The sequence below is a fragment of the Elephantulus edwardii genome, unplaced genomic scaffold (genome assembly GCF_000299155.1).
Source record: "Elephantulus edwardii isolate Elephantulus edwardi_28Jun2011 unplaced genomic scaffold, EleEdw1.0 scaffold00178, whole genome shotgun sequence".
Taxonomy (NCBI): Eukaryota; Metazoa; Chordata; class Mammalia; order Macroscelidea; family Macroscelididae; genus Elephantulus; species Elephantulus edwardii.
In genome coordinates this window covers 6,439,208-6,449,893 of record NW_006399928.1, presented here as the reverse complement: position 1 = coordinate 6,449,893, position 10,686 = coordinate 6,439,208, and the positions used below count along the sequence as shown (strand labels likewise).

Below are 10,686 nucleotides of genomic sequence, written 5' to 3'. Positions count from 1 at the left end.
TGCGATTGGCACAGGATAGAGCAGAGTTTAGGGATGCTGTACATAGGGTCGTTATGAGTCACAAGCGACTTGACAGCACATAAGAACAACAACAACAACAACACTCAAGAATGGGATGAATGCAGTGGACATTGGTGGAGTTGAGACAAAGATCTAAGGCAGCACTACAGGAGGTTGTGTAGGGCAATGATAGTTCCTTCTCTTCTCCCAACAAGAGGGCCTAAACAAGTTCGTTCTATTCATCTCAATCATGAAGTAATTATTGATGGCGGTCCCACCCAGAATAATTTGAAGAAGTTCAGCTAGTTGACCAAGATGTGGATTAACCAGAAGGCCAAGGCCTTGTAGCTCAATCCCCTGCAGGAGATCTGAGGTCCTATGCCCATGTGTGAGTAAAATGGCTTTGAGTGGAGAAGAAACCTTCTTGGGGCCTCTGGACACAGGAGCCCAATGTACTGTAATCCCCAAACCTGTTGATAAAATCTTGAAGGGACCTAAGCTGTATTAGGAGGATTTCGGAATGCAGCAATTGATGGGGCTAAAATGAAAGTCTATGAGGATTTGAAAACATAAACAAATGTATGAAGTAGCAGCATTTCCCTTAAGAGAAAGTATTATTAGCATGGATATTTTTTCTAATAGGGGAACACTCCCTCTACCAGACATTGTAAAACTGAGGCTGTGTAAGTATGCACTGAGGCCAGTGTTGATTGTATATGCTAAACAGAAACTATTAGAATTGTCCAAGCCTACTCAACTTGTTACCTTAAAGCAGTATAGGATACCTGGTGGAAAAATAAGTAACTGCTTTGATTAAAGACATGATAAAGGATAAAGTGTTGATGCCAACAAATTCTGTGTGTCACAGCTCTCTGTTGTTGTTGTTATGTGCCGTCGAGTCGCTTGCGACTCATAGCAACCCTATGTAAAACAGCCCTAAACTCTGCTCTGCCCTGTGCCAATCTCACTGTCTCAGACACACCCATCCTGATTACCCCAGTCACTGAATCAATCCACCTCACAGAGGGCCTTCCCCTCCTGTGCTGTCCCTCCACCCTACGAAGCATGATGTCCTTCTCCAAGGACTGATCCCTCCTTACAACATGCCCAAAGTATGTTAGATGGTTGGTGCCTCAGAATTCTTGCCTTCCAAGAAGCCACGCGGTTTAACCCTCTCCAGGATGAATCTGTTTGTTTTCTTGGCAGTCCATGTACACTCAGTACTCTTCTCCAGCACCATAGCTCAAAGGCATCAATTCTCCTTCTATCCTCCCTAGTCATTCTTCAACTCTCTGATTGCAAAGTGATTGCAAAGACCATGGCCTGTACCAGACACACTTTAGTCTCCAGAGAGACACCAATGTTCTTCAGTACTTTGGAGACGTCCCTAACAGCAGACTTTCCCATGGCAGTACGCCTTTTAATTTCCTGGCTGCTGGTGCCAAGAGGTAACCACAAAGGTAACCATAGAGCATCGCCAAGGCCGCATGGGATACGTTCGCAGGACGCTTAGAGAGGGGAGAAAGAAATCTTCACAGGCAGAAAAGTAGGGCAGCACAACAGACCTGAAAATCCCCACCCACACAGGTAACCATAGAGGACCCCCAAGAAATCACAAAAGCCAAGGAAGCACCAGATATAAGCTATAAGATCAAGGGCTGGACAATGGGAGATACATGTTGAAGGGAGTGGGTAGAAGTGGATGGGTATCTTGATGAATGTTGGAGCAGGGAAATAAGTGGGTCAAGACACTTGTGCCAAGGGCAGGGACAACACTAAAACTAATGGTTAATTCCACAATAAGGGATATATCTTTCACTTTTTCTGTAAAACGCTTGTCTGTTGGATACTTCTCTAAATCTGAACATTCAGATTAAGTCAGACTAGGGAGGAGGATTGGCCATCCACTTCTGAAATAGCAGGCCGGCCTCTGAAAACCCTATGTATTTCTGGTACTGCTGACACCACAGGTGGCATTACTTTATTTAGGCTTTCATAGTTTACAGTTAACCTCTATGAACCATCTGCCTTTTTTACAGGATGTAGAGAGCTGTGTTTTTGGCGGGGTTTTGGGTTTTGTGTGTGTTTGTAAAAAAACACAGCTCTCTACATCCTGTAAAGAAGGCAGATGGCTCATAGAGGTTAACTATAAACTATCAAAGCGTAAATAACGTAATGCCACCCGTGGTGTCAGCAGTACCAGAAATTATATCAATGGTGCAGAAAATACAACAGCCCAAAGAACACTGGTACTCAGTGGTAGACTTTGCAATACTCTCTTCTCCAATCCAGTCTCAGGAAATAGCTAGCTACAACTTACTTTCACATGGAAAAGATGTCAGCTACCTGTACAACATTACCACAGGGTTATATCAATTTGCCAGCATATTGTCATAGCTTGGTTAGAAGAGACTTGGACTTTGTGCTGATATTCAGTGCAATTATATGTTACATTGATGGTATCTTGTTAATATTGAGCACTGAAAGCAGTCTAGGTATGATTTGAAAACAGTGATTGGTCACAGAACCAACAGAGTTTGGTTGGTAAATTCTGCAAAAATCAAGGACTCTGCCCTAAAAGTAAAGTTCTTGCAAATAACCTAGGCAGGAGCCATCAATGACATTCTACAGTCAACCAAGGAGAATTTGCTGTCACTACCTACTCCAAAGACTAAACAAGAGGCCCAACATTTGATTGGTCTATTTGGATTTTGGAGGACTAATATCCTACATCCATAAAGTTACTCAATACTTGAAAGAAAACTGTATTTGAATGGTGGCCTGTGCAGTAGCAGGCTGAATTCATAAAGCAATCTCACTCCCATTTCCTCTAGGCTCTAATAATTCACATTCAAACATGATTCTCAAGGTATTTGCCATTTGTGTTCATGTAGATTTGAGATTATGGTAAAAACCTAAAAAGATGTCCTAAGGTGGTCACAGGGATTCTGGACTAGGAAATTGCCTGACGTTGCTAAGTGATACACACCATTTGAAAGACAATTACTTGCTTCCTATTGGGCACTGGTTGAGACTGCTTCAATGACAGAAGGAAATAAGATTATTATGAAACCTGAAACACCTATCATGTCATGGGGGATTCCAAAGGAACACTCTAATAAAGACAATGGTGCTCCAAACAGTTCTATGATAAAATGGAAATGGTCATACAGGAACAAGCCACTGGAGTAATGCAGAGAGGAACCCACGAAGTCCATGAGTAAGCATCTTCTTTTCCCATTGGTCCTACCCTAGAACCTCCAGAGAGGCTTCCAGAGCCCATAGCCACATGGAAAGGCCCTATGAACAACACTCGGCTCACCAGTAGTGAGCTGCATGATTCACAAATGGCAGATACAGTGTTTATGGACAATATTTGATTTGGACAACCACCGCATTAAGACTACTACATGGGAAGATGCTAATAAAGAAAGGTAACAACAGATCAGTACAATGGGCTGAACTCCATGCTTTCTTCCTAGTAGTGACTGAGGAATTGAGCAATGATGAGAGTTCATATTTATAAATGTTTACTGATTAATGGACAATGGATAATAGCTTAGCTAAATGTTCAGATAAATGAGCAATGGAAAACTGGACTATTAATGCACACCACTGTGAGACACAGAGGAACAGTAGTTTTTCATTCATAAATAAAAAGAAAATTTCAAGTCCTCTTGTAAGGTATAGTCACCAGAGGAATGTTTATCTGTGTTTCATTGACTATCCAAAGGCGTTTGACTGTGTGGATCATAACAAACTGTGGCTGACTCTCAAAAGAATGGGAATCCCAGAACACTTGATCATTCTAATGCGAAAACTATACTTGGACCAAGAGGCAGTCGTCAGAACAGAGCAAGGAAACACTGCATGGTTCAAAATTGGGAAGGGCATATGCCAGAGATATGTCCTGTCTTCATACCGTTTCAATCTGTATGCAGAACAGATTATCCGGGAGGCTGGGCTCTATGAGAAGGAATGTGGGATCAAGATTGGTGAAAGATCTATCAATAAACTGCTTGCTGAAACTGAGGAGGACCTGAAGCGCTTGCTGCAGAGGGTCAAGGACTGCAGCCTTCGATATGGATTGAGGCTCAATATCAAGAAGACAAAGATTCTCACCACCGGACAGCATCAGGATGGGTGGTGAAGAGATTGAGATTGTTCACAGCTTTAGTTTGTTTGGCTCCACAGTCAACACTCTCAGTACCAGCAGCCAGGAAATTAAAAGACTTATTGTGATAGGAAAGTCAGCTGTTAGGGACCTCTCCAAAACACTGAAGAGCAATGATGTCTCTCTGGAGAATAAGGTACGTCTGATACAGGCCATGGTCTTTGCAATCACTTGTTATGCATCAGAGAGTTGGAGAATGACTAGGGAGGATAGAAGGAGAATTGATGTCTTTGAGCTGTGGTGCTGGAGAAGAGTATTGAGGATACCATGGACTGCTAGGAAAACAAACAGATTCATCCTGGAGGGGGTCAAACCAGGTGGCTCCTTGGAGGCAAAGATTCTGAGGCTCCGTCTAACATACTTTGTACATGTTGTAAGGAGGGACCGGTCCTTGGAGAGGGACATCATGCTTGGTAGGGTGGAGGGACAGCGCAGGAGGGGAAGGCCCTCTATGAGGTGGATTGATTCAGTGACTGGGGCAATTGGGGTGGGTGTATCGGAGATGTTGTGATTGGCACAGGGCAGAGCAGAGTTTAGGGCTGTTTTACATAGGGTTGTTATGAGTCGCAAGCGATTCGACGGCACATAACAACAACATGATAAGGTATAATGTTGTGAGTGATAGGATATTAGCCATAAGCATGCAAGGACTATTATTCTAATATATGCACCAACAACTAAATACAAAGATGAGCAAACTGAAGATTTTTATCAAATTTTCAGTCCGAACTTGAGCAAACATGCAATCAAGATGCGTTAATGATAACTGATGACTGGAATGTTAAAGTTGGAAATGAAAAGAAAGGTTATTGGAAAGCAAAGATTTGGTGACAGAAATAAGGCCAGAAATAAAATAATCAAATTTTGCATGTTCAATAATATATTCACTGCAAGTATGTTTTTAAAAAGTAAAAGCACTGGTTTTACACATGGACCTCACCAGATGAACTGCAAAGGAATCAAATTGACTAATCTGTGGACAGAATCATTGGAGAAGCTCAACATCAGCAGTCAAAACCAGGTGAAGTGCTTACTGGCTAAGAGATCATCAATTACTTACATGCAAGTTCAAATTAAGTCTAATGACAATTAATACAGGTTCACAAGAACCAAAATAAGATCTTTAATCTATCTCACCTGAATTTAAATGTCATCTTAATGATATTTGTAGTATTAAACATCAATTAATGAAGACTGAATGAGTTGTAGGATGATATCAAGGATATCCATGAAGAGAACTTTTATGTCACTACAATAATAGAGAAAGAAAAATCCAAAATGGAAATCAGAAGATATCCTAAGAATTGTACTAGGGCCTGTAGAAGCCAAAAGAAAGGGAAAAGACATTGAAGTAAAGGAGCTGAACAGAAGATTTAAAAGTTCCTATCTTATCACATCCTCTCCAACATTTATTAATTACTGCCCTGCTAAACTTTGCCACTGATACTGTGGTAAGATGGTATCTCATTGTGGTTTTGATTTTCATCTCTCTTATTCCCAGTCATTTAGAGCATATTTTCATGTGTCTGCTGGCCATCTGAATGTCCTCCTCTGTGAAAAGTCTTTCCATGTCTTTTGCCAACTTTGTAATTGGGTTATTCATCTTTTTCTTCGGGAGACCCTGTTGTTGCTGTTGATTGCCATTGAGTCAAGGTTGACTCATAGCAACTCTATGAACAGAAGACCTAATGCCTTAGGTCTTTTTAAGCTATCATGTTTCTCCAAGTTCATAGAGTTTCCAGAGGCATGTGGTTTAGGAAGTGGATGCCATTCCTGCTTCCCAAACTGTTTTACAACTGGGAGCTCCACCAAACACTGTCCACAATGGGAAACCATTATGGTAATTGATATCCCCATGACACAAGGTTCAGCATCATAGCAAACCCGGGTTATCTCATATAGCACATTGACAAAGAGTGATCTGCAAAGGAGACCCTGTAGGATTCTCTAAACTTTCATGATAAAACCCTTGTCTGAGATGGCATTGCCAAATGTTTGGTCTCAGTCAGGAGGTTTTCTTTTTACCCTGTTGGAAAAAGTTTTTGATGAGCACATACACTTAATCTTTGGAAGGTCCCATTCATCTATTTTATCCTCTTCAGAGTGTGCATTTCTGGCTGTATTTGGCAGTCCCTTTATACCATAGACTAGGCCTTCTAAGCTTGGTTCCAGTTTGTCTTTTACAAGCTTTATGGTTTTGCTCTTTATGCCAAGATCACTTTGAGTTGCTTTTTGTGTGTGGTGTGAGATGTGGATCCTGTTTCAGCTTTCAGCATGTAGCAGTCTAGTTCTGCTAGCGCCATTTGTTAAACAGGTTGTTATTTCTGCATTTGATACGTTTTATTCCCTTGTTGAATATAGAAACTCTTATACATTCTCCTTCATAGGGTCGCTATGAGTCGCCTGCGACTCAATGGCACTTAACAACAACAACATACATTGTTGGAGGGATTGCAAAATGGTACAACCACTCTGGAAAGCAGTTTGCTGTTTCCTCAAAAAGCTGAATATAGAAATTACATATGACCCAGCTATTCCACTGGAATATACCCTGAGAAAATGAGAACTGAGGCACAAAGGGAGACTTATACACCAGTGATCATAGCAGCATTATTCACCATCGCAAGAACATGGAAATAGCCCAAATGTCCAACCACAATGGAATGTATTGAGAAATTATGGTACATTCACACAACAGAATACTATGTAGCACTCAGGAGCAAAGATTTTTAAAAATACTACCCAAAATGGAAGGGAGTGAAGAGCATTATGCTAGGTGAACTAAGTAAGTCTCATAAGGACAAATACTGTATAAGACCATTATTATAGAATGGGTACGAGGATCCAACGAAAGGTGGGGAGCTTACTCATAGGGTCATACAGTTTGACGGGTGGAGGGAGAGGTAGGTAAAGGAAAGGGGAAAGATCTATTGTGAAAAAAAACAATGTATATGAATTTTATGAACTTTGTTATGTGCCATTGAGTCACTTGTGACTCATAGCAACCCTATATACAACAGCCCTAAACTCTGCTCTCTCCTGTGCCAGTCACACTGTCTCTGATACACCCATCCCAATTACCCCAGTCACTGAATCAATCCACCTCATAGAGGGCCTTCCACTCCTGCACTGTCCCTCCACCCTACCAAACATGATGTCCCTCTCCAAGGACCGGTCCCTCCTTACAACATGTCCAAAGTATGTTAGATGGTTGGTGCCTCAGAATCCTTGCCTCCAAGGAGCCGCCTGGTTTGACCCTCTCCAGGATGAATCTGTTTGTTTTCCTAGCAGTCCATGGTACCCTCAATACTCTTCTCCAGCACCACAGCTCAAAGGCATCAATTCTCCTTCTATCCTCCCTAGTCATTGTCCAACTCTCTGATGCATAACAAGTGATTGCAAAGACCATGGCCTGTATCAGACGCACCTTAGTCTCCAAAGAGACACCCTTGCTCTTCAGTACTTTAGAGAGGTCCCTAACAGCTGACTTTCCCATAGCAATACGTCTTTTAATTTCCTGGCTGATGGTGCCAAGAGTGTTGACTGTGGAGCCAAACAAACTAAAGCTGTGAACAATCTCAAACTCATCACCATCCATTCTGATGCTGCCAATTGGTCCGGTGGTGAGAATCTTTGTCTTCTTGACATTGAACCTCAATCCATATTGAAGGCTGCAGTCCTTGACCCTCTGCAGCAAGCGATTCAGGCCCTCCTCACTTTCAGCAAGCAGGGTTCTGTCATCTGCATAGCGCAGGTTGTTGATAGATCTTCCACCAATCCTGACCCCACATTTCTCTTCATAGTGCCCAACCTCCCGGATAATCTGTTCTGCATACAGGTTGAAAAGGTATGGAGACAGGACACATCCCTGGTGTACACCCTTCCCAATTTTGAACCATGCATTGTTTCCTTGCTCTGTTCTGACGACTGCCTCTTGGTCCAAATATAGTTTTCGCATTAGAATGATCAAGTGTTCTGGATTCCCATTCTTTTGAGAGTCAGCCACAGTTTGTTATGATCCACACAGTCAAACGCCTTTGCATAGTCAATGAAACACAGATATACATTTCTCTGGTATTCCCTGCTTTCAGCAAAGTAGGATTAAAAAAAATGGAAAGGGTAGCTGGAGAAGATAAAGAAACTATTATAACCGAATGTGGAAGAGACTTAACGTGAAGATTAAAAAGTGAAAAACTCACTTGGAATTTCTCAAGGTGAAGGAGCTGAAAAACTAATTCAAGCCTTGACTTGCAATATTTAGTAATGATATAGTCAAAATCTTGAATGATGCAGGAAGTATCAAAAGAAGATAGAGAAAATAAACAGGCTCACTGTGCCAAAAAGAATTAGCCAACACTGAAATATTTCAGAAAATACCATATGATAAAATGCCAGTGATAATGCAGGAAGAAATTCAAACTACTCTGAAGGCATTAGCTAAAAATAAGGCCCCAGAAATTAATGGGATACCAATTGGCATCTTTCAAATGATAGATGCATACCTGGATGTGTTCATCAGTCAATGCCAGGAAGTCTGGAGGACAGTTGACTGGCCTACTGACAGGAAGAGATCCATATTTTTTCCCATTCCAAGAAAGGTGATCCAATAGAATGTAGAAATTATCAAACAATATCATTAATATCACATGCAAGGAAAATATTGCTGAAGCTCCTTTTAAAATGGTTAGAATAGTACAAATAGTCAAGTGCACAATTTCAAACAGAGTTTATGTTTTTTTAATCAAAGACATTGTTTTTTTTAATTTTAATTTAGTTTGTTTATTTTTAATTTCAATGAACATCTACAGAGATTTTGGAATTCCATTCATTCATTGTTGCACCCTTCTCCCCGCACAAACCCCTCCCCATTTGCTCCTCTCCTTGAAAAGCAAAAGAAAAACCCCCTCATTGGTACACAATCCCCCCGCACCTCCCCAAACCCCACCCCCTCCCCCAAATATAATACACTCTGCAACCCTCATTGCGTACTCCTACGATAAAAATAATGCCCTAAAATATAATACTTTTAGACTATTCTCTCCCCCATAGACTTCAATACCGTAAACATATGGGCTGGGATTGGTCACAGGTATAGTTGGAGAAGGCAACCGCTGCACTGATTAGCATCAGATGCCCATCCCAATGTCTATGAATGTACCGAAAATGTTGCCACTCTGCATCAAGGTTTTCCCAATGCCACATATCAGCCCCACATTCTAATCCTAAGACAGGAAGAGGTGCCAAAGACCACCCCAGCCTCCATGACCATGGCACAACTCATCATGAAGCCCATCTTCACGTGGTCAAAGCAGTTTGGTTGTGACTGCCTATAGGGACTTATGACCACCAGCATCTCGCTTGCACCTTCAGTCACTCAGCTATCTTCAAGTATGATTTAAGAAGCCATCGTACCATAGATATCGTTGCTGCTATCCGATGGATCCTGGCTGTAAGCAAAAACTACCAGAAAAATGCACGGTTGTGTTTTATTCACTATGCAAAGGCATTTGGCTGTGTGGATCATAACAAATTATGGCTAACCTTGAGAAGAATAGGAAACCTAGAACACTTAATTGTGGTCATGAGAAATCTATACCTAGACCAAGAAGCTCTTGTGTGTAAACAGAGCTAGAGAACACTAGGTGGTTTACAGTTAAGAAAGGTGTATATCAGAATTGTATCCTTTCTCTTGTCTATCTATGCTGAGCAAATTATTCAATAACCTGAACTCTATGAAGAAGAATATGGCATCAGGATTGAAGGGAGATTCATCAATAACCTATGTTGTACAGATTACACACAATCATACTTGCTGAAATTGAGGAGGACCTGAAGTGCTTGCTGCACTTCTTTGATAAAATAAAAAAAAAATAGCCTTCAATAAGAATTCCATCTCAATGTTTTAAAAATAAAAATTCTCACCAATGGATTTATAGGCAACATGATAGATGGATAAAAGATTGAAACTGTTAATGACTTCATCTTGCGTGCGTGCACAATCAATAAGCTTGGTACAAGCAGTCAAGTCAGGAAACATATCGCAGTGGAGAAGAGAGACTAGGGAGTAGGGGAAGCTACTGGCACTACTATAAAATTATTTCCCAAATCATATGAAATTGTCTTCTTCTTGCCAGATGCTTCAGCCCCAGGTTCAGGGATGCAGCTATGGGTACCAGAAGCAGGAGAGACTCTTAAGCAAACAACGACAACAATACCCTTAAATGTGTATGCAAGAATTCCAAAGGATCTGATGGGACAGATTGTACCTTCACCTCATCTTGCAAAAGGAGGATTAACAGTGAATATTACTGTCTTGCCTAGTGGCCAAGACTGCCATTGGTATTGTACCTATGTAACCTTCCAAACACGAATGGGAATGGACTAAAGGGAAAGCAGTTGCCAGACTAGTTTTGTTACCTGCAATTGGGTATTGCTTGGTACTTGAACCTGATGTCCCTTCCCAAGATGGAAAAGTTTAGGGTAAAAATAAATGACAAAAAGGAGGAAGGAGA

General features: G+C 41.3%; 1 pseudogene; it reads right to left on the bottom strand.

Annotated features, from left to right (window-relative positions):
* Positions 1–9,300: 9,300 nt before the first annotated feature.
* Positions 9,301–9,527, bottom strand: LOC102855552 (annotated as a pseudogene).
* Between the last annotated feature and the right edge of the window lie 1,159 nt (positions 9,528–10,686).